A 27,174-nucleotide genomic window follows, 5' to 3' on the forward strand; every position below is an offset into this window, starting at 1 on the left:
AGCGGAGCAGGAAAAAGAGTCGTTGAATAGAACTAGTGATCCTTCTACGACTTCTGATTCTTCTACAATTAACGTCGCAGGTTGCGAAGTTTAACTTCTTCCGCGCGGAGGGACTCCACGCACTATTTTTTATTCTAGTAGATAGTAATATCGAATATAAACACGAAATATTAAAAAAAATTATCTCCAAAACTTTATATAGATATATTTTTATTCCGATGCCGGTGTGGGACTAATTATTATTCAATGTCATGACAGCTGAGCTTCAAAATCCATTTTTAAACATTCTTTATAAAACCACATTTTTACAATAGCATGCACGTTACTGAGTTTGCTTTTAAATCCTAATAGTTTTCATATAGCATACTGAACACTTATTTTTCAAGAACTTTTTTGGCTTCCACACTGAATACTTTAAATCATATCACCTACGTTAATCGATGCTTAGATATTATATTATTTGTTAATCGATGCTTTTTTTTATGCAAAAATCGCTTGTTGCTCATAAACATAAAGTTGTAGTTTTATTGTAAATCTCTTTAACTCTTAATCCCTTGTCTTGATTTGCCAAGTCCATAGTTGAGATAATATTTCTAAAGAAGAAGTTCTTCTTAAAGGCTGCTTTCTAAATGGTACAATGTATTGGAAAGATATCGTTTTACTTTGTTTAACTTCCAGAAGTTTTTGTTTTTCTTAGATTTTTTGCGTTGGTCTTTTTCTTTTCATAAAATTATATGTTCAGAATCGGAAATACAGACCTCGAAATACAATTAAAGACACTCGTATTTTCACACATTTTTCGATGTAATTAATTATTATCATCTTATACAAAATTGTTATAACCATCGTATAAAGAGCCGTGGTGACTCAGGGGATAGAGCGCTTGCCTTCCAATGTGGTGAACCGGGTTCGAATTCCGCCCCCGGCTCGCACCGACCACAGAGCTGACGCAAAATATCTTCAGTGCCAGATGGATCATGGGTTAGATTCCCCTTGACGTCGGGCTAACCGTGGGGTTTTCCTCTCCATGTAACGCGAATTCGGGTTAGTTCCAACAAAAAGTCCTTCATGAAGGAAAATTTCTTCCAATACTTGATCCATGAGTTCCCTTGTCTTTTAGCTTGGGTTCAAAATTACAAGGCTACGGAGCTGATCATTAGTAACCAGTGGTACTGGGGGAATACAATGGAGGGGACGCGTCACCTGTCAATTATGCCATAGGTAAGGGGGGTTGGAATATATGTGTTATAGTAGAGGGGTTTAAAAAAGAAATTGACCATCATCAACTGCCTATTTCTTCACTTTAGTAGAAAGGAATATAGTTTCGGTTTTCGAATAAAGTATTTCTTTTCTTCGGTGGCAACAGGAGAGGGATGGACTATACGTGTTATAAAAGAGGGGTTTAAAAAAAGAAATTGACCGTCATCAACTGCTTATTTCTTTACTTTAGCAGAAAGGGACATAGTTCCGGTTTTCGAATAAAGTATTTCTTTTCTTTGGTGGCAACATAATGATTGGATGGCTTGTTGCAAGCTATAAGCAACTCGCAAGGAGGGGATCACTGCATCGATGGAGATATAAGCGGGGGGTTTGAACCTGTTACATAGATCATTCCCTCAGAGGTTAGTTTGAGATTGTTGTAATGAGTGCTTTAAGTCTTCGCAGAGTTCATATTGATATTTCTCTGATTAATTTTCTGTTATAATTTTTTTTTCTTGCGAGTTTTATTTAGTATTTGTGAGTGTCATCATATTATTTTTAAAAAATCGTCTTCAAGTGTTAAAGAAATGCCTACCAGGCGTCGAATTAGCGAAGTAAGTAATATTATATTTTCTTTTCTGCATTATTTTATCCATACATTGATTTGTATGTTTGCACGTGGTAATTTAATTGAAACTTACTAGCTAATCAATGTGTTGGCTTTATTTAAGAGTGTTCTATTTTATATACATCGGTAATTTAATATTTGTTTTTAAAATTCATCACGTGTTTGTTTGTTTTTTCTTTAAAAGTAATAATATTTTATATTATTTTACCACGTGTCTTAAAACTTATCTAGATTACTTATTTATTTGCAACGGGTCCTCGCCAAAAGAAGCTCGAACCTGGAGTTACAAAGGTTAAAAAAACTTAGAAATCACTGGTCTGAATGGATGAAACATGGCCATTTCAATAGGAAAAAACTAAATTTAATGATAATACATATATATCACTTTCTTTAGTGGCTAACTGTCTTACAGATACCTTCTTACCAATGAAATTAATTCCCGGTTGTCGTATCCGTGTTTTTTAAGAGGTTCGCAGGTAGCTCTACTTTTCACTACAAACAGCACATCGTCATGCCTTAACTTGAAATCCGATAGCTGCACACATAGTTTGTTTTCTTTTGTACCTTCTTATTAATTAAATTACAACTAAACTCATATCCGTCATGGCTTAACTTGAAATCTAGTTATTAGTTGCTTTCTGATACCTCCTGACCAATTAAATTAAAACTACTCATAAATGTTATGTCTAAACTTGATAATTTACTTTCTGATAACTTTTTATTATTTAAATTGAAACTACTCATGTTTGTGGAATCTGAACTTGAAATCCAGTAGCTACTTATTGTTTACTTTATTGTCCCGACTGATCAATTAAATTTAAACTACTCATGGACGTGGTATCTGAATTTGAAGTCTAGTAGCTACTTATTGTTTACTTTATTATCCCGACTGATCATTTAAATTAAAACTACTCAAGAACGTGGTATCTGAACTTGAAATCCAGTAGCTACTTATTGTTTACTTTATTATCCCGACTGATCAATTAAATTAAAACTACTCATGGACGTGGTACCTGAACTTGAAATCCAGTAGCTACTTATTGTTTACTTTATTATGCCTACTAATCAATTAAATTAAAACTGCTCATAGATGTGGTGTTTGAGCTTAAAATCCGTTACCCACCTGTTATTTACTTCTTGATAACTTCTCCCTATTTAAATTAAAAGCAAATGACTTATCTCGTATCTTACCTAAAACTCCTGCTTACATCTATTATTTACTTTCTGATACTTTATTACCAATGAAACTATAATTAACTCATAGACATCGCGTCTTAACTGAAAAACAGTAGCAGCCTACTATATCCCCATCCTTTTTTCCCTCATGGTGATCCGAATAAATGGACTACAGATAATTGAATTTCTGCCATGTAAGGTACAATCAAACTAAGAATACTGTTTCATTCTTCTTAAAAAAAGGAGAATAAATAAAGTCAATATTTTTTGAACACCCTATATCGAGCTAATACGAAATGCCAATCAATAAAATGTATTCTAGAAAACGAATCAATTTAGGACAAAGTAGAAGCAACCAGATAAACTCCTACTGTCGTGCTGTTGGTGATTTCGAAATCCTGGACATACGAGACATAAAGACTAAAATCCGGCACTCCTATCCCCCATTTCTCCGCACTTATCCGGGAAAACGGACATCTGCCAGAGTCCATGGGAATGTATCGACTTGTAACACGTGAGTGTCCCTTCTAAGGTTTCAAAAATAATATCTTTTTTTTTCTTAGTTCGCTTTTTCTTTTTCCTCACGGGATGTGTTTTACTTCTCAAGTGTTATTCTTAGTTTTTCAGAAAGTACAAACAAAACGAGAAAAGAGAGTTGTAAGTTAGAATGATCAAGAAGTAGAAATATTTCTTTTTCTTTCTTATTATCTTCTTTTTACCTCCGGCATTTCTACATCTAATGTGTTTTTTCCCCTATCCAATTTTCAAATTTTGCGGAAAACATTAGTAATGAATGTTCGCAAATTTGAAGAAAAAAAACTTAACTTTATGAGATAAAATAAAAAAATGAAACCATTCTTTAAATTAAAATCTTAATAATCTAAAGGAGTAAGAATATTAAGGGGCTCCATAATTACCGTTATTAAAACATAATTTTAGACTCTTTTCTTTTTCAAAAATGAATTTAAAAAATTATACATATTAGAGGGCACAAAACAATATTTAGGTGAGGACCAAACAAAAAACGCTGTCAAAATATGACAAATCAGTATTGAGAAAAGCGGGACGAAGAACATCAAAACCAGTCTGATAGCTAATAAATTTCTCTTCCTCCGTAGTGATTCATTAGATTTTGAAGGCATTTTAGTTTGAACCTTGTATTTTTCGCATATTGTGCGTCCCTTATTTTACTTATTTCTGACAAGGATTTTGAAATAATTAAATTAATTCCAGAAATAACTTACTAGATTGCTCAAAATATCGGCAGCCTACCTTTATTTTTTTTATTTTATTATTTTTTTTTAATATTGTAAAAGCTACTCATCCTTAAGTTGATCAATTGAAAATATCGCGCACGATGAGAGATGTCCAAGAAATAAATTTTAAGATTGTTTTGACCTCTATTTTACTGGCAAGACCTAATACGTCCTGGTTCTTATATGATAAAAAAAAACGGGTAAAAAAAACACCATTCTCCCACTCTCCTATGATAATAATTAAAATAAATATGTTTTTGATATGAAAAGTTATAAGCGTTTACTAAATTTTCTAAAATCTCATCTTATCGGTTTTATTATTATTATTATCAATATAATTATTATTATTAATTATTTTTATCAATAATACTTTTAATTTTGTTATTATTTATTACTGTTTTTAATTTAACTATTATTAATAATAATATTTATGATTATTATTAGTTTTTAATTATTATCATCATTAATAATAATAATCAATATTATTAATAATTATTATTATTAATAATTATTATTATTAATTATTTTTATCAATAATACTTTTAATTTTATTATTATTTATTACTGTTTTTATTTTAATTATTATTAATAATAATATTTATGATTATTATTAGTTTTTTATTAATTATCATCATTAATAATAATAATTAAGCTGCTCGTATATCTTGTTGTTTCATCAGCAACAGTCTGAAATCGTATTCAGTTATCGAAATAGAATTTATTACAGTACAAAGAATTTTTTTTGTATTATAATAAATCCAATGTTAAACACAAGAAAATTAATGACTTTAATTATTACTTGAAAAACGAACAATCCAGTTTTGTTTATTTTTGAAAAGCATGAGTGGTTATCCAAACATACTTTTTTTTATATAATTTAGCACCATAATATATTTTTAAAGTGTTAATACAGCTTTATTGTTTTTTCAGTGTTAAAAATATTTAATTATCGTTTCAGGGAAGCATTTCCAATACTGTAAGTAAGAATCACTGTATATGAATTAAAAATAGAAGTAGGATTTTTGAAAAAATCTAATTTAGCATCCTTTCAATTTCATTTATTTTCTATCCGCTTTTAATGACCAGCTTGGTCACCTTTCAAAATTATCTTGTACATTGGACTCCTGTTCGTAAGACGTGAGTTCGCATCCCGCGGGCGAAAAATTTCCGTGCATTGAATAGTGACAGGAGCACGTTAAATCTGTTGGAGTCACAAAGTCCTCCAAGTTCCCACAACAATACCTCTGGGGGTGCTGAGTTGGAGATTGAGTTTTCTCTTGATCTGGTCAAAATTACGATTTGTATTACAAATCGCATCGTAATATTGTATCAAAATTACGATCCCTATAAAATGGGCAGTGACGTGGGTGTGCTTTCATACCTTTAGATTGCATCATTGAAAATATAAGAAGCGCACCCTCTGCCTTAAAATTGTTTACGATTTCAAGCCAGTTTGTTGGTCTTATTAAGTGACATAAGTAACAACAACAGCAATAATTATCTTGTACAACATATAAACCAACTGTAACGATGCTGAATGCACTGCTCAACTGTATTTAAATATTCTAATTCTGCAAACCCTCCTCCAATTCTAACACCTTTCTTATTTTTAAATAATATATTTAACCAATTTTCTTCAATCTAACTGCTGTTGCCCGTGTGGATGTACTTTGATTTCAATTAACTCTTTACAAGAGATGTCCGAGATATTGTCAAAGTTCTTTATGAATTTATTGTTAGTAGTTATTTATAGTTATACTTGTATATTAGTAGTTAAGCTAATCAATAAGTTTTATAAATATTTTTTTGTGTACCTAGCAACTTAGATGCATTATTAGTTCATTAATGCTCAACATAGCTTTTTTGCTTTTGTCTTGGTCAAATGAGGAGTCTTTGTGTTAATTAAGAAATCTATGGTGAAAGAATTGAAATCTTTGCGTTATAATCTTTGTAAAAGAATATAGAATGTATTATATAGAATAAGACAATTGATACCTGAAGGTCTTATTACTTGAAATAGCATGTAAAGAACAGTTTCTAACGTAAACAAAGGCCACATTTTAACAACCAATTAGGATCGAGATATCCACAATACGTCACTTGCAGGTATCCCATTTATCTTATATGACGGATAATAAATAAATAATTGGTTAAGGAACATGTAATACCCTTCCTTTTTTTTCAAATCTTTGGAACTATTAACTAGCAAACATCCATGACACCTTTAAAATATTTGAAAAATAAAATGTAATAGTCTATAATTTAATTCAAATCTGAGATTTTACATGGGCTTGTAGCGTCTCAAATTACTTTTTAATACTTGTGAAATTTATGACGATTTCCTTTGTATAAAGTTTATTCGGAAAAAAAATGTTTTCGTCACAAAATCTTGCATACTTTTATAATTGTTTAGTTATTTCCGATGCAAAATAAGCAACATTTTGTGCCCGTCATCGATCTGATAATAAGCCTCTATTTCCTCTCCCCCCCTTTTTTTTGAGAACTTCCTTAACGGATAAAAGTCACAGTTTTATCAAAACCAAGCAGAAAATCACATTTTATTTGCCTTTCCGGATGTTTTAACAGATACTTTACATTGTTCGTCTTTAATAGTTGTTCTTCTTGGTATTAAAAAGTATCAACCAAATGGTTTTGTTACTGTAAAACGATTTAATAAGTCTTTAAAAGTAATTTACCACATTTGGTGAATAATTTCTCATAACTTTTGTCGTCTATAAAGTAAGTTTCATTTTTCAGTTATCTAATATACGGTATATTTATTTTGTATCTGAATGAAATCTATAATATTTAAAAACTGTTTTAAGAATTCATTTTTATGTGTAAGAAATTGGAACGAATGTTTACATGCATTAATTTACGTATAGTAATTCACCACATATGTGGTAAAAGTAATTTACCACATTTGGCTAATAATTTCTCATAACTTTTGTCCTTTATAAAGTAAGTTTAATTTTTCAGTTATCTAATATACGGTATATTTAATTTGTGTCTGAATGAAATTTATAATATTTAAAAACTGTTTTAAGAATTCATTTTTAGGTGTAAGAAATTGGAACGAATGTTTACATACATTAATTTGCGTATAGTAATTCACCACATATGTGGTAAAAGTAATTTACCACATTTGGCTAATAATTTCTCATAACTTTTGTCCTCTATAAAGTAAGTTTCATTTTTCAGTTATCTAATATACGGTATATTTAATTTGTATCTGAATGAAATTTATAATATTTAAAAACTGTTTTAAGAATTCATTTTTCTGTGTAAGAAATTGGAACGAATGTTTACATGCATTAATTTACGTATAGTAATTCACCACATATGTGGTAAAAGTAATTTACCAAATTTGGCTAATAATTTCTCATAACTTTTGTCGTCTATAAAGTAAGTTTCATTTTTCAGTTATCTAATATACGGTATATTTAATTTGTATCTGAATGAAATTTATAATATTTAAAAATTGTTTTAAGAATTCATTTTTATGTGTAAGAAATTGGAACGAATGTTTACATGCATTAATTTGCGTATAGTAATTCACCACATATGTGGTAAAAGTAATTTACCACATTTGGCTAATAATTTCTCATAACTTTTGCCCCCTATAAAGTAAGTTTCATTTTTCAGTTATCTAATATACGGTATATTTATTTTGTATCTGAATGAAATTTATAATATTTAAAAACTGTTTTAAGAATTCATTTTTATATGTAAAAAATTGTTTACATAAATTAATTTGCGTATAGATCGTTTGATGAAAAGAGCATTTACAATGTAATAAACTAAAATTATTTCAATGCTTTTTACTTTTTATAATCTTAAATTTAGTTCTTAATATTTCTTCATTTATTTTTTTTCAAAGAAATCGAACATGTCTTAAGCAATAATAATATCTAGATTATTCTTGAAATCCATCATTTTTATAGCATTTGAGTGTATAAATTTAATCACTGTTTTTTATCAGAAGTAGCAAACCGATGATTTCAGCAACAGATTACAGCAATGCTTTAAGCGTTGTTTTCATTTCATCTTCCTACTTAGTATAAGCTTGATTGAATAATGAAATTAAAATCAATGTCACTGTATTTTGTAAAACCTGCTTTTCGTACAGCCAGCTAAAAAAACTGTCACTATGAATATTTTATATTCCTAATGATCTGATTTTTAGATACTCAGTGCCAATTTTAATCATTACATTTAATTAGAAAATATCTGCAAAAGACAGACTGTCTGGTGATTTTTTTTTAAAGCTGTACATTTGAGTACATTAGATTTCTATGTTAATCCGTAATAAACGCGTCCCGCAGTGGACTGATCGTTAAGACACGGTTCCCAGCAGATCTCCGAAGTCAAGCATCACTGGCTGCTGTCAGTGTGCGGGTGGGTGACAACTTGGATCAGCCTGCGTAGGGACCGAGGGTGTGCGGTATTGGTCCTGTTAAACTGTTCTACCGTAAAGTGCTCGACTTCGCGTGCAGGTCGTCGGGCTACCGAAGCGGGGGTGCCATCTTCTCCGCAGAGGATCAAAATTGTGATGGCATGTCTTCGGATCATCCTCAGGGATGTTTCCCAGACCGTCGCCAATAGCCCATTGTGCAGCTCTAGTGCGACGTAAATGAACAACAACAACAATCCGTAATAAACGCGATAACTTTTGAGTACTCGAACCTACTACTGTTAACGTGAGTTTAAAAATTTAGTTTCTTTAGCCAACCGGTACTTCAAGGACTTGCATTTGATAGTTTGTAACTAAACGCTAATATAGTTACAAAATTTTAAAAAAAGACCAGGTTAGTAGCGAAAATGTTGTGGACTGTGGCATAAAAAGGTATCAAGCTCGTTTTCTTAAATGATGCAAGAATCTCACTCCTTAATAGCGATTTGAGAAGCATACAATTGCTTAATTGAAGTTTATCGTAGGAAATTCCTAAAACAGAATGAATTACATACGCTTCTATGTTACTCGCTCACAATGTTCATATATTTTTTCTTGTCTTGACCAGAATATATAGGTGTCTCCGCCAAAATTTGAGGTTTTATTCTCTCGTGTATATTCCTAATTTCAAGCAATTCAAAACATACCATTCTCTTCATATTACTGAGATAACCCCAGTAACCTCGAGACTCAAACCTGCGAACTTATCTGTTGTTAGTAAAGAATTTTTATTCATAACTTCCAGAAATCAACTGACAAAATAAACTTCGATCTTTAAGCAAAGAAAAACCTACAAATTATTATTCATTTGAGTGATGGAATGGCACAATACAGAGAAAGTCAGATTCAACCATCCAGCATTACGACTGGAATTAAACGTGTGCTAATCCCATCTACATGTTTTTTATTTTGTCACATACATATGCAGTAGTAGTAGTTCATTTACGTCGCACTAGAGGTGCATAATGGGCGATTGGCGACTGTCTGGGAAACATCCCCGAGGATGACCCGAAGGCATGCCATCAGAATTTTGATCCTCTGCAGATGGGATGGCACACCCGCTTCGGTAGCCCAACGACCTGCACGCGAAACCGAACACTTTAAAGTAAAACAATTTAACGAGGACCAATACAGCACACCCTCGGTTCAAGTGGTCACCTACCCGCACACTGACCACAGCCAGTGAAGCTTAACTTCGGTGATCTGCTGGGAACCGTGCCTTAACGATCAGTCCACTGCAGGGCTCACATACATATGCAGGCGTCCCATAGGACTGGTCGTAAGACGCGGTTTCCAGTTGATCATCAAAATCAAGCATCACTGGCATAGGGGAGTAGGCGGGTGTGTGACCCTTTCATCAGCCTGAGAAGAGATCGAAGGTGAGTACCACCAGTCCTCGTGTTCCACCATAAAATGCTCATCTTCGTGGAGCAGTCGTCTATCTACCAAGGATGGTGAGCTTCTCTGCATCTTCTCTGTAGAAGATCAAAATTGTAACGCCATGTCTTCGAATCATCCCTTCCAGACCGTTGTGCAGCTTTGGATGGACGTAAAGTACAGCTACTTTTCCCCCCGGAAAAATCGTCTGTTTAAGTACACGTCGTATTAGAGCTACACTAATGAATTATAGGTAATGATTCATACTTAATGGTGAGGCAGTGACAAAACTGGCTCGCGTGATATTTCAACTTAAACAGGAGAGAGCAGAACCCTTTAGAAGCAAAGCCCAGCCCAAGCAGTGATAGGTGTCCTCAAGAACGTATTTTCAGAGTAAAAAATATATACGGTGGAGATCAAACTTCTGGTAGTTTGACATCGTACTTTTATTTATCTATTATTTACTTTTTGGCACAAATGTATTCAGCACAAAGTACGGCTTGTGAACCCTTATCAAGTTGACGAACAGGTAGCATGAATTGATGTCCCGCAGTGGACTGATCGTTAAGACACGGTTCCCAGCAGATCACCCAAGTAAAGCATCACTGATTACGGTCAGTGTGAGTGTGGATGACCACTTGGATCAGTCTGCGTGGGGACCGAGAGTGTGCGGTATGGGTCCTCGTTAAACTGTTCTACCGTAAAGTACTCGACTTCGCGTGCAGGTCGTCGAGCTACCGAAGCGGGGGTGCCATCCCCTCTGCAGAGGATTAAAATTGTGATGGCATGTCTTCGGATCAACCTCAGGGATGTTTCCAGACCATCGCCAACAGTCCATTGTGCAGCTCTAGTGCGACGTAAATGAACAAACAACAGCATGAATTTATAAAGCACAAATATACATCCAGAGTTAAGGTGGGATTTTATCCCACTACCCAAAACGCTACGGAGTGCTTAACGGAACGACGAGACCTCTGGGACAAGGAAGGCCCTACACTTTTTTTACTAACTGTTACCTATTGTTGCCGGTTTGTGTACTCATTACAAAGAGGACTTATGACCTCTTCTAAAGTTTGAGAGCAGATATCAAAAATTAGTGAAAGGCGTCCCGAAGTTACATACGGGATTCGAGCTCGCTACCTCCACGCTGTTAACAGTTCGGTGGATTTGCGAGAATGCTAGGCCAATGAGGTGCCTGTTTCTATGTTTTAGGAAATGAAAGGTGCCTTGAAAGGAACTGTTAACCGGAAGCGTTTTCAATGTATTTCATCACTCATGCTATCAACTATACTTTTACTTTAGCCGGCAATTGTGCCTAATAGATAAGGCATTTGTTTCTCGCTTTAATGTCATTCAAACTTTTAATTAAATCCTGTTGCTTGTAGTGTTTTCTTCAAATATTATAGCTAGCTGCTTTTTAAAAGTTTCAAGAATTTGTTCCAAGTGAATTATAGGTTTGTTTTTATTTTTGCAGTATATTAGAAAAACCATACATTATCATGAAACGTTTTGAAATTTACTGTAAATGTGTTTTCAAATTATAATCGGTTTTTTAAAGTTACTCAACTATGATTTGAGAATTCCCTCAGTTTAAAAACTTGTAATAATACCAATTCACATGCTTTCATTTTTATGCACTTATACATTACAATTGCAAAATATATCTAAGTTTAAATTTTAATGAAAAATCAAACAATTCTTTATTGTCATTAGAAAACTTTTAGAATACGGAATAGGCTTTCTAATTTTATTTTCATATGTATATTTAATTTCTTATAGGTCCTGTTAATCGCAATTAATGCTAATTTTATGAAGACAGTTTGAGCTATTAACACAGATATCACGAAAAGATTAGCAAATTTTACGCGGATATTTTTTTATTGATATTTCCAGAATAGATTGCTTTTTCCTTTGAAATATTTTATGCTATACATTTTATAAGGATTCTATACATATATATTAAAACAAATCCTTACAGAACACTCTAAAAACCTAAAGCTAAATTTATTCAACTCACTAAAAGGTTACTATGGTCTAAGCTTTTTTAATCTCAAGAATTAAAGCCTAACCGGATTAAGTCAAATTTCTAAAGTACGCGTTTTGGCAAACCCAATTATTTCGATGTTGCTTGCTCTTCTCGTAGCTGCCAACTGTTCAGAATTTTTTAGGATTTGTTCCTAATTTTTGAATCTAATCTGAAAATCTGATATTTTTATAAAAAATCTGAATTTTCGTAAAATTTTTGATTTTAAAACAATCTTTTTTTCTGATCGCCACAAGCACGCATCCTGTGATTATTGTGCTAAAGTAATTTTTAGTAGATTTTTATTGGAAAATATTATTCCAATAGCTGTCTGTTGCTAATTATTTCACTAAATTATTATTTTTGAAAATATTTTTTTGTAGTATTTAAACACTTGCATCAGAAATATTTGTTTATGATGTAGATTATTATTTACTTGTTTTATAATTTGGCGATAAATAATTATATATTAATAGGTAATGTTTGTTTTTAATATATTATACCGGTATTCCTAATTATAAAATATTAATATTAAAAGTTTCCCACAAAAGATAGCGTTTTCTAGTTTTGTTTTACTAATTTACATATTTAAATATATGTCTATTAATGTTATGATTTAATAGTTAAATTTTTATCTTACTCTCGTAATTAGTGCATATAATTTTGTCGCATATAGTGTTCCTAATTTTTGATTCCTAAGGTTGGCAGCTATGTCTTCTTATTCTTTAGCCACCTTAAAAATATTAATATAATCGATGTCTAAATATTTTTATGGGGATAGTTTGAATTAAAAAATAGATTCAAATCTGTTTTGTACCTACAGTCTAGAAGCATTTTAGCGATTTGACAAAGTTTAAAAATACTTTCATTTTTTTCTGAATAAGAAAATGCTATTCAGTGTTTCCTTAACTTAATTTTACGAAGTAATACTTTCTTTAAAGAGTACTTCTTTTTCTGCGTAAGATATTATTTGTTCTTGTTACGACCATCTACGATCGTTTTTGATCATTTCTTTAATAATTTTACAAATTCTTAACTATAATATTTTCTTTTTAACTGAGTAAGAAAATATTGAGTACCAATCAATCTGAGTTGCTTCGGATGGTACCAGCTTGCTTGGGAAGTAAAGGTGGCCTGTGCGCAAAGCTGACCAGATTGCCATAATCATACCATTGATCTCAAAACTGGAGCCTTATCTTCCATGTCCTGCAACGAGCTGTTGCATTAGAGCTTTACTTTTGCTTTTTGAAAAACACTTTGTATTTTTTTCTGAGCAATCTACTCCCAGTTTTTTAATAATTTTACAAAGCTTAACAATATCTTCCTTTCAGAATAAGAAAATGCTCTTCTATTCCATTGTCATCGGTTCTTTATTTCAAGTGATGAGCATACAAGGCTTCAGTGGCAATGAAATGTTTGGTAAGCTATATACTTTACGTATTGTTTACGTATTTACGTATTGTTATATTTTAATAACAAATAAACAAAAAATTACTTGGAATGAAATTATAAATAATTTTAAACTTAAAATCAAATTATAAATAAATATTAGATTGCAAGATAATGACTATATATAATACCGACTAAACAAATCAACCAGCAATAAATTAAACAATTGATAAAGCATATGATTTTCCTTAATCATTGAAATATAATTTTCTTTCCCTTTTATATTAATACAATTATGATTCAATGTAATTTATTGTGATTTAATTTTATGGTTAGTTTAATTTTGAAGATATTTTCCTCTATCAATTGGCTAGCAATTTTATTTTGTGCCTAACCCAAGTGCGTTGTGAACAATTACAACAATTGAGAACGTTTCACCAAAAAATAAAGCATTCTTGTTTACCTTCAGAGACATTATATTTCATGGATAAATTACTCAAGAATGAAATGAAACTAATAATTTGAAAATATATTTTTGCTAAATCTAATCCATATTTAACTCAAATGGGTATTGTCTCAATATGCAATCTGTGTGGTTACTTTACGAATCAATAGTAGATGCTACTATATATATTAAAAGAAAATAGAGAGTACACCGGACAATGGTACTTAACAATAAAAAAACATTAGTACCATATACCGGGAAGTTGCATTTAACCTTAAAAATGTCAGTGTAGGGTATATGGAGCAAATGTATATCGGGAAGCGGCACTAAATAAGCAATAAAAAGAAAACTAAACAAAACAAAACAAAAAATATGGTCTATTACGCAGGTAGATCGCTTAATAGGAAATTATTCTCAAATATCTACGCTGATATCTTAAGTTTTTGAGTCTTATAAGTTGTATAGATAATTTAGTTTCCAAGTAGCATTTAGAGTTCATTCATTTAAATTAAGTTAACAATCTTTTTTCCAGTACGGATTTAAAGTAATATAATGCATTTTTACTTGACTTTTGCTAAAAAGAAATTACGTGTACAAATAGACTGGGAGCTAGCTCTGAGAACAGATTTAGAAAAAAAGCTTGTTTTTTATTTAAAATCATTTATTCAGTTAACTCTTTGTTTCGGGTAATTTGTTCTGGTTTATTCCAGTTATTTTCAAATTTCTACTAAACAAATGAGTTGAATAGGAGTAGTATATAAATGCGGGTCCTGGCGCACTTTCTCGCGCACGAAAACAGTTTTTAATAAAATCGTATAATTTAAAGAAAATTGATTAAAAAGGATTGAAAAACTTAATTTTTTATTAAATATTTATAAAATGATAAAAACTCCTTTTTCTTCTATTTTGGCCCTAGCACTTCCTCACGCACACCTTGGCGCACGCTCCCGCACGAAAACAGTTTTTAATAAAATTGTATAATTCAAGGAAAATTAAAGAAAAGTATTTTAATTAAATATCTATAAAATGATAAAAACACTTTTTTACAGAAAAAGTTCATTTTCCTATTAGAGTGTGCCTGGCCCACGCTTTGGCGCACGAGTCTACTTGTTGATTTAATTGTTTTTGTAGTAAATCCCCTAAGTAACCTTCCATTAAAATATATATGTATTTTCCATCAATTAATCCTTCATAATAAAATACATAACCACCTTCATTTATTTCTTGAATTGCTTTGTCCGAAAGTTCTCCATGTTTCTTTTTTAGAAAATATTCTTTCACATCATTTAGTGCCACATCTATTTTCACAACTACACTATTGTCATACTTTGTTTTTATTTTTCTCAATGATATCAGTTCATATAACCCCGGCTTTAAATCTTTCAATTTGAATATCGGGCTGTCGCTTCTGAGACTATTGAATTCTTCCATTTATTTAAGAACATTTTATGGAACATTTTCATAATGTCCTAAATTCTTGTCCTATAATACTTTGTGTGAATTCCATCTTCTAAAATATATCGCTTATCATCTGATGCTGATAGAGATTTTTTATTTACTTGAACTGTAAATATTTCATGCTTAGTACTTCTAATTAAATTCATAGTTCTATAATAATCGCTTTTCTCGCTGTCTAATAAACATTCTTTATAATCTTCGAAGGAAATTCTATTTTTAACCACACATTTTTTTACACCTTTAGATTTTTTTATGACTTCTTCTTCAACTTTTAAGGCATACATTTTTGCTCTCAATCCAATAAACTCAGTCATTATTTTACCAGAATTATCATCTTTCATTTTACCCAATACTTTTTTATTTATTCTTTCAATACCATATTTATTATTTTCTGGATAATCGGAAGTATCGAAATAATCGATCATTCCTTTCAAATCATCTTAAAAATCATTTGTTTTTATATCATATATATAACTATCTGTATCCTGATATAATAATTTAATGTTTCCCCATATTTAGGCTTCATAACTTTATAGTGAAAGTCGTACATTAGATATTTGGATAAATCTAAGATACTCATTCCAACATATATGGGCTTATCAAAGAAGACTTTGGTTTTGTTCATATGAATAGCAACTAAATTCTCTTCAAAAATGGTTCTTCCTTTAAAATTTGGTTTAGCAATGAGTTTTTGAGCCTTCTTTGCATTACAACACAGTTTTATATCTACTCTTTTTCTAATATTTTCCATAGTTTTTCCAAACACAGAATTGCTCATAAGTTTATAAAAATCCTTTTCAAACTCATTGGCTGCTTTAGTTCTCATTTCCGTGTTTAAATCTATGTATTTCTTCAGCCAAGGAGATTGTTTAAATTCAAGAACTCTGTGTACTTTTTTAAGTTTTAATCCCATTTTTAAATATTGTTTTAAATTTCTATAATGAATAACGTAGTTATCTTTATCATATAAGGTTGTCAGCAATTTTGATTGTTTAGACTGCGAATCTGGTATTCTATTCTCAGGTGCTAAAGGTAAATCTGAATGTTTATCATGTAATTCTTTTGGATATTCTAAATCTACTTCTAATATATAACCTTTTTCAGATTCGCTGTCTGAGGTTTCTAAAATATCTTCAATATTATCTGGTTGTATCCATTTAAATTCATTATATGGTAAATATTGACTCATTGCCCATTCGTATAAATTATTGGCGTCTAGGTACATTAAATAATTAGATTCTTTACTTTTGTCATAGTCTTTCATATATTTATTATTAGCTTTCCCGTACCTATGACAGCATTGAGATATCCCACCTCTGGTTCCTTTCTCAAGCATTAAAATCATATCATAATCATTCAGTAATTGTAATTTGATTCCAGTTGATTTTAGCATAGCATCCCACGATAACCCAGGAGCAGTGAAGTACCATGCTGGATCTAGTTTATAGGTTTTCAGACAGACATCCCTAAAATTTTCAAAAATATCTGAAAGTATCAAAACATCTGTTTTAACATATAAATCTGAATACTCACCCATATTTTTAATATTGAATGACTTCCATACATTTTGTGCATGTTTATAATCCTCATCCGTTATATCGCATTCATTCAATTTGTTATAAAATTCTTCTTTTTGAGGTAATTTATTTATTTCACATTTTTCCCTTGAATCCATGTAATCATAAGGATATACACCTTTTCTAATAACTAGGTCTAATTGACTTTTGAAAAATTTAGATGTTTCTCTACATTGTTCTTTAGTTAAATTTTTGGATAAACTATCCAAACTACTAGCCATAAATCTAAATGAATCTAAAAATCTAAGTTTCATAGATCCAATATTTTTACTAAATGATATATATTTTTCTTCAGTATTTGGAATTAAATCAATATTTTTTTCATCATAACCAAGTCCTTTAACGAATAAATGAGCATCATATCCTGTTAAATTATGAATAAAAACTGGTACAAAGTTTGGATTTTTATAGTTTAAATTACATGATTCATGAGCTGGACCTCTACATTTATCGGTTAAATGATCTCTTACCTTTACTTTATCTATTATCTCACTTTTGCATATATGACATTTATTATTTTTTTCAAAATGCCTTTCTTCATCTTCACTCATTTGAAGTGGTCTGATATTTTTATAAATTTTTTCAATTTCTTCTGTTTCTTCTTTTAACATTTTACAAAATATATTTGTAGCATCTGGTCCCCTATAAATAACTGGATCTCTATAATACTGATGTTCATATTTTATGTAATAAGAGAAACTCATTGGTTCATGTTTTTGATATTTCATTGTATAAGAGCTCTCTGGATTTGGTTGGCAGTTATCAATTTTTCTTGTCAAACATTCAAAATCTGCATAAATTACGAATGGTACTCTCAATGAATGATTATATTTTGAAAATTCAATAAATTTATTTTTATCAGGCATCTGAATCTTTACAGCTTTATTATTTTTACAATCAACCATATGAGTTTCAAGTTTTTTTGCTGAATAAAAATAGGTTAAGCATCTATCACACAAATAGATTTTACCTTTATGGTTATTTTGTTGGGAAACAACCAATTTACTTAAATTTTTAACCCAGCATAATGATTTTCGAAATAAAAGAGATTGATATGTTTCTCTAACTTATTTTTTGTTATTCGTAATGTATAAACAGAACTATCATAACTGTAAACATTGATCGATATATTATTTAATTTTTCCAATTTTTGAATATCGCTCAGAGCCACTGGAAATTCAATTCCTTTAAAATTTAGTTCCTTTTCAAATTGCATATATTTTGCAACTCTTTGTGCATCTTTCTCAATAGGATGCAAAGCAGATAAAACAGCCCACATAAAACATTTATTGTCTTTATTTTTAACATTTATTACAGCTTTTTCATTCTTTATTTCCTCTGGCAATTCTACATATGATGAATCTCTAAGAGGATTATATTTATTAATTCTAAGTTCTCATCTATTAATTTCATTAATTTTCCAACCTGATCCTTTAGTTTCAAACTCATCCATTTCTCTCAATCAACAATTTATCAATTACTTCATCATAATATTGATTTAAATCAGTTGATTTCAATATTATCTCATTAATAGTTTTAAACGAAAATTCTTGAAACTCACATTCATTTCTTACAAATTGACAAAATAATTTAAAATTTACTTTCAGCTCTTGTACATTAACCAATTCTTTTAATTTAACAATAATCACACTTCGTAAAAATTTTAAAAATTCTGAAGCGTTTTTAAAACCAGGTTTATTTTCCAAATAATACGTCTTTAATCTACCTTCAAAAGCTGTTTCAATCTCTTTGATACCCTCTTGATAAAATTCATTTATATGACTTTCATTATGGTCTTCAAGATGAGTTTCTTTATAATAATGGCCGCAAATATCACATTTAATTTGTTTTTCTCTTGGTTCCCTTGGTTGAGTAAATATATCATCATCAAAGGAAGTGAAAAGTTTTTTAAATCTACGTGAAAAGTCATTATCAATTATAAAATTAATAAGATCTGATTTTTTTAGTTTATAATAGTTATGATAATTGTGTGATTTACAATATTCTCTCAATTCTTTAACTGTATTCGATATTAATTTTGTCTCCATTTATTAAGAAACATTTTTTGAAATACTTTTTCTTTTAATTGAAAATAAATCCTCGTGGAACGGAAAGAAAGCTAAAAATGAGTGTTTCATATGATAACTGCTTTCTAAATGTCTTTGTTTGTGAGAAAAAGTAAACTCTTTACCACATTCACACATAATTTTTTTATACTTTCTCATAGAATCGCAACTTTTACAATAACTTTGAAAATAAAATTTATTTTTTTAGATTTATAAAACTCATCAACTGATTTCGTAACTAAACAATTTCTACATTTCTTTTCAAGCTCCATTTATAAAGTAATATTTTTTTAAATAGTCAGGAAAGAATTCCAAATTTCATCATAAATGTTTTGCTCTTTAGGACTACCTAACTTAATATTGTTAGAAATATTATAATATTCACATATCTTTTTCATAAAATATTTATAATTTAAACTCTTTTTAAAATACATATAATCTAAAAATTTTAAAAACATTTCATCTGCTTCAACTGTAAAAACCAAGTTCAATTTTCTTTTTAACTTTTTAAAAAAACTAATTCCCGAATTGTATCTCTGTTTTAAAAAAATATCAAAATCATTTGAATCATAATATTTTTCTTCTTCCTTATCAAATGTAATTTTTAAATTTGAAAGGCTATTCCTTTTAATCTGATTAAGTATTTCTAGATAATGACTTTCCATTTATTTACATAATAATATTTTGAAACTTATCTAGACGGTGAGTAACAAGATCCCAGACTTGATTAAAACGAGACAGTTTTTCTAACCTTATCAGCGAGATGAAAATCGAAGAAACTTTTTTCATGCCAGTTTGCGGTAAAATTGACCGCTTCGTGGGATTCTGACCGGAGAGTGGTGTGATTTTTTTATCTGATGATAATCTACTTTATAAGATCTTTAGTTACGAAAAAAATGGCAGGTCAATGTTATGCCTCCAAAATCCATACTCTTTCACAGAAAAAGTTATAATTATAGAAAAATAAAAATAAATAACAAAAAATTTAAAAAAAGGGTGTTCATTCACCCTGAAATGTCACCATAGCTAGTCTCAAGTCCAGTTGAGAAAGGCAGAGAGCAGGGTGTGTAAGGTATGTTATGTTATGTTTTTGTTATTATGAATTATTTGGAGATTTAAAAGCATAATTTTTTATATCTTAAGACTAAATAAAATATTTTTTTATATCTTAAGACTAAATAAAATATTGCTCGAATAAATAAAGATATTTTTTTATGATTTGTCTACATCTCTTTCATCTATCCAACTATTAAATTCTTCAGGGTAACCAACCCATTTTACGAATAACTTATTATCTTTTCTTTTTATTATTTTTTCAATCTTATATGTTTCAGATTGCGGCTTATATTTAACTAATTCCTTTTCATAATAAGTTCCTTTTATTTCTTCGCCGTTTAAATCTTTAATTCTATAAGTTATCGGGTTGGTTTTTGATATTTTAGATATTATAAAAATTTCTTCTGTAAATGTAGGATGATAACCTCTGGTAAATGTTTCTTTATATTTTGAAATTCTAACTTTATCGCCTATTTTAAACTTTGGTTACTTTATTTCTTTTTTAGAAAATAAATTATTGTATACGATACTTTCATTTTCTGTCCGACTGGCTTGTGAGGGTGTCATTTTAATAGATCGATGATAAGAATTATTATAATTATAAACTAATTTATCTAGCACGTCTAAGTATTTACTAGTATTATTTGCAGCCATATATTTTCTAATTTTACCATTAATTGTTCGATTAAATCTTTTAACAATAGAACATTTTATTTCAACATTTTCAGTAGTAAACCAGTGAATATTATTATCTTTGAATAATTTTTGAGTATCTTAATTAATAAATTCCGTACCTTTATCCGTTTGTAGTTTCTCTGGAATTCTTTCTTTAAAAATGAGTTTAAAAGCTTTTGTTACTTCTTCGCCTGTTTTTCTTTTAATTGGAATAGCCCAAGCATATTTACTAAACATATCAATAACTGTTAAAATATAATTAACTCCATTATTATATTTACTAAATGGTTTTATAAACAATAAATCCGCTTGCCATTGATCATCAATATGAGATACATATATTCGTCTTCTTTTAAATTTTCTAATGAGAGGCTTATATCTAGTATAAACATCTTGTTCATGTAAAAAATCTGCAATTTGTTTTTGAGATAAACCTGTTTTTCTTTTTAATTCATTGATACCACAATAACCTTTTTCGGGATCATAATATATATCTGCTGCTGTTTCTATGACCCCGCTTTTCTTAACAAACGGCTCTTTTTAGATCCACAAACTTCACATGTACCTTTCATCATCAATCGTCCATTTTTAGAAGTTTCTTCATGAGCTTCTTTAGTATTTGTATGATTTTTACATTTTAAACAATATATTTCTTCTTTCATACCCATACCAAATGTTCTTTTAGCTTTGATAATAGGTTTCACAACAGCTCTATCTAGCCTTTCACGAATTGTTGGATTAGGAATATTATCCAATTCTTCTATCATATTTTTATCGCATAGATCATTTCTAGTTTTAGTATCTTTATTTTTAAGGTAACACACATTATGTTTATATGTAATTTCATCTACTCTGTTAATGGGCTTACTCCATTCTTTATATGTTAAATCATCGTTTAATCTTTTCTTTCAATGCAATAATTGTGTTCCAGGTCCTTTACAGGTTCCTGTAAATTGATGTCCTGGTAAATGCATTTCAAAGGGTAAATTATTAATTGCTGAATTGATAAAGCCAGATCCTTTTTGACCACATTCTTTACAACAAAACTTGAAATTTCCGTCTTTACTTAATTTTCCAACTTTGAATATATTACTTTTACACGACATTTATATGCAATAAAAATTATGAGGTTATATATATTTGTAGCCATTCAATTGAGTTTTTTTAACGTATTTCTCTAATGGAAAATATTTTAAACTTTGAATAAATTCAGCCTCTTTTTTATGAATTTCTTCTTCAGTTAATGTATTGGCTTTAAACAAATTCAGTAATTGTTTATAAAATTTGTAAGTACATTTATATTCTTCTTTTCTTTCGGATATATTTAAAGATTTGTCAACCACTTCAATAACGCCAGCTCCTAAACTCTAAGCTGATAAGGGGATTAAAATAAAACCAGATAAGCCAGATGCACTAAATAAAAACTTACTCATAGATAGTGCGATACTAATCTTTTGATAGTAATTATAACTTTTTCTGTGAATGAAAATTCTTTTTTCCAAATATTCTTCCATTTATATGGGTTCAAATTTTTTATTTCGATACCTCTTACTAGGATTGACTAAATACAACATTAAAAAATCATATCGTTCTTTTATGCAGCTTTTATACATTTTATTAAATTCATCTTTATCTAATTGGCCATCTATCTCACGAATGATTTGTCAAATTTCTTTTTGTTTCAAATCGAAAAATATAAAATAATCGCTGTTACTTCTGATGGTTATAGGTATTTTAGAATAGTACTGACTTATATAGATAAGGGATGCATTTTTCCTTCTTCCTCGTATAAAAAATTCTTCTATAGATTGTTGATCTTTTTCACATATACAATCATCAAATACAACTAAATTCATATAGGAAGGATCCAAGTCATCTACGGTAATAAAATCCTCTAGTTTGGAAGAAAACAAAACTTGATCTTTTTTAAATTTTTTATATTCTTTCAAAACTTCTTTTTTATTCTTTAAGCCTTTACATTTTTGAATATCTTCTAATTTTACATGTGTAAATTGAGTATATTTTTCTTGTAGCTTTGAATATTTAGATTCAGAAATATCTTTTGCACAGAAATATAGCCTATCAAAATTTAAATAATCATAGATCAAGTTAACTAATAAATTCGATTTTCCACATCCTGAAGCACCATTTATAACTAATCTAAAGGGGTGTATAGGCAATAAAGGATGCTGATTTGGATCTTCAAACTTATTAGGCTCGCTGTAATCTTTTATTTTCATTTTCATTTATTAATTTTAAAAAATCTTCTGCGAGTAGAAAATATTTTACTGCGAGTAAAAAATAATCTACTGCGAGTAAAAACTATTATTAAAATAAAAACATTTTTTTTAAATAATTTATTCTTTTAATGGTTCATATAGTGGTATTCGTGTATTATGACAAATTTCAGCAAGAAGTATACAAACTATCTTTTCTTTGTTTGAATTATAAAATTCTTCTGTTAATATATTGCTTTTATTTTTTATTAAAAGACAGAAATCTATTTTAGAAACAAATTCTATTACAAAATCTATATCAATATCTTGATATTGTATAATATAATCCCAATTTACATAATCTTGAAATTTTCTTATAAGGTTCATTGATAATTTTTGATATCTAGATACAACATTCATATTTAAACGGTCAGAATAATTTTCTATAAATCTTAAATCCAATTTTTGGAATCTTGATATTTCATACCAAGTCACTTTATCTAAATGTCTCTCAATAAAACGGATAGATAAGGTTTGGTATCTACATATTTTTTCCCAATCTACATCAGAGGCATGTTTTTCAATAAAAGGTTCATTGAGTTTTTGATATTGAGAAATAATATACCAATCATTTGGCTGTACATATCGTTCGATTAAAACTTCAGATAATTCAGAAAATTGAAACACATATTCCCATTTTAAATAATCTGCTAAACTTATAATTACATCTTCTGAAAGTTTCTTTCTAGAAAAGTCGTTCCAATTAATTTCATTGGCCATTTATTAAGAAGAAAAATTTATCTTTTCAATATGTAAATAAGGCTTTAATTTACAACCTCCTCCTGTTAGCACTGATAATGTTAAAACTTCATTTAACTTTCCATACGCAAACATAGTTATTGAATCTTCATTAACATTTATCTCTTTATCAAGAAGTACTTCTTTCACTTTTTCTAAACGTATTTTTGGCTTTTCATTCATTTTGTCACAGGCTAAAAAAATTGTAATTTTCATATACATGTTTTGTGATAATTTTAAGTTTGAATCTAAAAGTTTTGAAGTAGTTTCGTTGAATTCAAAAGTCTTGTAACCCACACCTGTAAACTGAACAAGTCTATCTGTGGTAGCGCAAAAAGTTTTATTATCAACGTAATATTTATTAGCAACGTCAGTATCATTTATGGGCCATTTTACACTCGATATTCTTTCGTTGTGAGCATAATAACTTCTATTAATTTTATCCCACAGTATACAATAATAATCAAGATGTTTTTTGGTAACCACATCGCCTTCTTTTTCAGGTTCTTTTACATTTGATATGATTTTATTTTTAGCATCAAAATTATTTTCATCATGTATTAAACTTTTGTCATCGACATATTTTTTAGTTGAAGCATCATTGTCCTCTAGAGGAGTAGCTATATTTCTAATACATTTATTTCTAGCATTAAAATAACCGTTATTACGAATCAAACACTTATTTTTTAAATCATCTACATATTTTTTAGTTGAAGAATCATTATCTTCCTGAGGATGTAAAACATTTTTTAATAGTTTACTTTCCATATCATAATTACCATCATTCGTTAATTTAAATCCTACACCTGGTGGTCCTAAAGGTCCTTCTTTTATTTCATTGTCGTAAAGTGGATAATAAGCAGCCATTTATTAAAATAGAAAAAATCCTTTATGTTTTCAGAGTTTTAATCATTTTTATATCCTGAGTTGACATATTCAAGGAGCATTTGTTTCTTTCTTTCAAAATAAAGTAAAAAACATAATTTTTAGTAGTATTATTTCTCAACCTCCAATTGAATTCAATCATTAAATTACTCAAGTTCGTATAATTTTCATGGTTTGCCAAGTTGAAACAAATTATAGGATACTTACTGAAATTTGAATAGTTTATCATACAACCTGTTTCAGAATTTATATTATTCATTCCTGATTCTAAAAGAGCATAATATAATCGATTATAATCATTTTTATTAAAGTCCATCATATAACTTACAGTGGGAACTTTAATGTTATTAATCATTAACCAACATTCTATCATATCCAAGTGATCAAACATCATATTATTTTGATTCATGTTTTCATTTCTATCTTCATATTGAGGAATGACATATAAACTCAAAACTTCATCAGATGTAGCAGGAATAGAATAAGACCCACTGGAATTTTTATAAAATACATTTGATTTGATAATGTTATAATGATCCCAATTTATTTCTATAGGAGTATTTGATAATTTTAATTCATTGAATTTTACAGATGCGGAATTTTTAAATCTAACATAAGGTAACCAAAGTGATAAATCTTCAACAAGAACCTTAAAATCTGGATTTTGAATATCTGTATACAACATATTTTTACTATCATTTCTCTGAATTTCTATTTTAACTTGGAAACCTGTCATTACTTTTTTATATTCGTTAAAGAAATCAAATATATACTTTAAAGGAATCCATATTTTTACTGTTTGACTATTTTTAGTAAATTTACATCTTTTTGAAAATCCTTCATTAAAACTTTCATTTAGTTTAAGGTTTTTAAAAAAATCAGTTATTTTGGTAGTATCTATCAGATTTCCATTATATTTGAAATTGTTTCTATCTACAGAATCAGTTGTATCTACATAAAAGAACATGTTAGTAGCTTCCGATGTTGAATAATCAGGGGTGAAGTGTATCATCCCTAATACTTGATTCATAATGGCTTTATAATTTATAGTGGATTCAACTTCAGTATTTCCTATAATCAACCTGTTTGAATTTATGAGACCTCCTCCATTCACTAGAGTAACATTTTCATTACTTATTACACCTCCATCTCCTTTTACAATTTTTAATTCTTGTTGCAGATATCCCGCAGAATATAAAATATTAGCATTTGTATCATTGATAAAGAAATTATATGTAGCATTTTCATGAATATTATTTCTATTTTCACTTTTTAATTCTCTATATTCAAAACTTTCAACGTCGTTATTATAATAATAACTAGTGTCTTTCAAATCGTAAATTTTATCCATTTATTTAGGAATAAAAAATTTCAATCCAGTACCATGTTTTTTATTTTTAGAAAATATTTCATTCAATTTTTCTCTCACAAATTCCTTAGATTTATCTTCTACAATAGGACTTATAAAGTCTGAAAAGAAGCCTCTTCCTTGTATTTTTTTACTCTTTCTGTACAATCTTTGTTTATTCATTTATTTAGCAATAAATTTGTACTGTACTTCTTGTTTATTTAAATCAATTAGTTCACCTCTATGATTTGTAATTCTCATTCTAATTCGATTAATAGAATCAGATTTAACCGGAAAAAATATTAGTTTATCAAATTCTTTAGCATATAAACTTCCAGGAGGATTTGATGATGTAAAAGAATAAATAACTTGAGATTGAAACTGATTTATATAAGCACCATCCACTATATCACAGTGAATATAAATATTATCATTACCATTAGCTATATCCGCAATAAATTTACCTTCTTGCTCTTCCTCTTCATATATTTTAGGTTCAAAGCCTAAAATTTTGTACAATTCACTTTTAGATAAATCAATTTTATAATTCTTCTCGAGTTTAATACTAAACCTTTGTCTTTCTTCTATTATTCCAAATAATATAGGTGAATCATTTCCAAAATATTTTACCATATAACGATTCAAACCTCTTATATTGTAATGACCATGAGGAATAATGAAATCTGTCCATTTGACTCCATCAAAATATGAAAATTTATTGTTTTTCTCCGTAATATTATTCCATGAAATATACATTGAAAAAGACTGAAGAGCTATCTCTGTAAAATGAAAAGGTCTCGAATACTCAATGGTGAAATCTTCAGATTTATCTACGTTTTTCGAATCTAATATAATATACTTCATTTATAAAGAACAATTTTTTCATTTAAATTACTAGGTTCTTGAGTAAATGAATATAAAACATCAATAGGAGATTTATTTTTATTTCTTTCAGTTATATATTTCATACAATAGAAACCACATTTTACAGAAATTGGTTGTTGTAAAAAACTATCGTTATATCGAATTTCTTTTCCAGAAGTATTTAAATAATTTTGTATATTTTTAGGAAGAAAATCCTTTTTTATTTTTATAGTGTTATATACATATTCTCCAAAAGGATCAAAATATTCTATAAAATCATACTT

General features: G+C 29.1%; 1 long non-coding RNA gene across 4 annotated transcripts in view; it reads left to right on the forward strand.

Annotated features, from left to right (window-relative positions):
• Positions 1-1,623: 1,623 nt before the first annotated feature.
• LOC107452893 (uncharacterized) overlaps positions 1,624-27,174 on the forward strand; it is a 31,649-nt gene continuing 6,098 nt past the window's right edge. Inside the window, exons 1-2 of one of the 4 annotated variants that reach the window (XR_011637035.1) lie at positions 1,624-1,814; positions 13,445-13,532. This is a non-coding gene — a long non-coding RNA (uncharacterized lncRNA). Of the gene's footprint in view, positions 1,815-6,789; positions 7,000-7,415; positions 7,444-11,305; positions 11,545-13,444; positions 13,533-27,174 lie in introns of those variants that run through there. The other 3 variants (XR_011637036.1, XR_011637037.1, XR_006226064.2) reach the window with 3 other exon arrangements.

This window comes from Parasteatoda tepidariorum, chromosome 6 (genome assembly GCF_043381705.1).
Source record: "Parasteatoda tepidariorum isolate YZ-2023 chromosome 6, CAS_Ptep_4.0, whole genome shotgun sequence".
NCBI classification, from domain to species: Eukaryota; Metazoa; Arthropoda; class Arachnida; order Araneae; family Theridiidae; genus Parasteatoda; species Parasteatoda tepidariorum.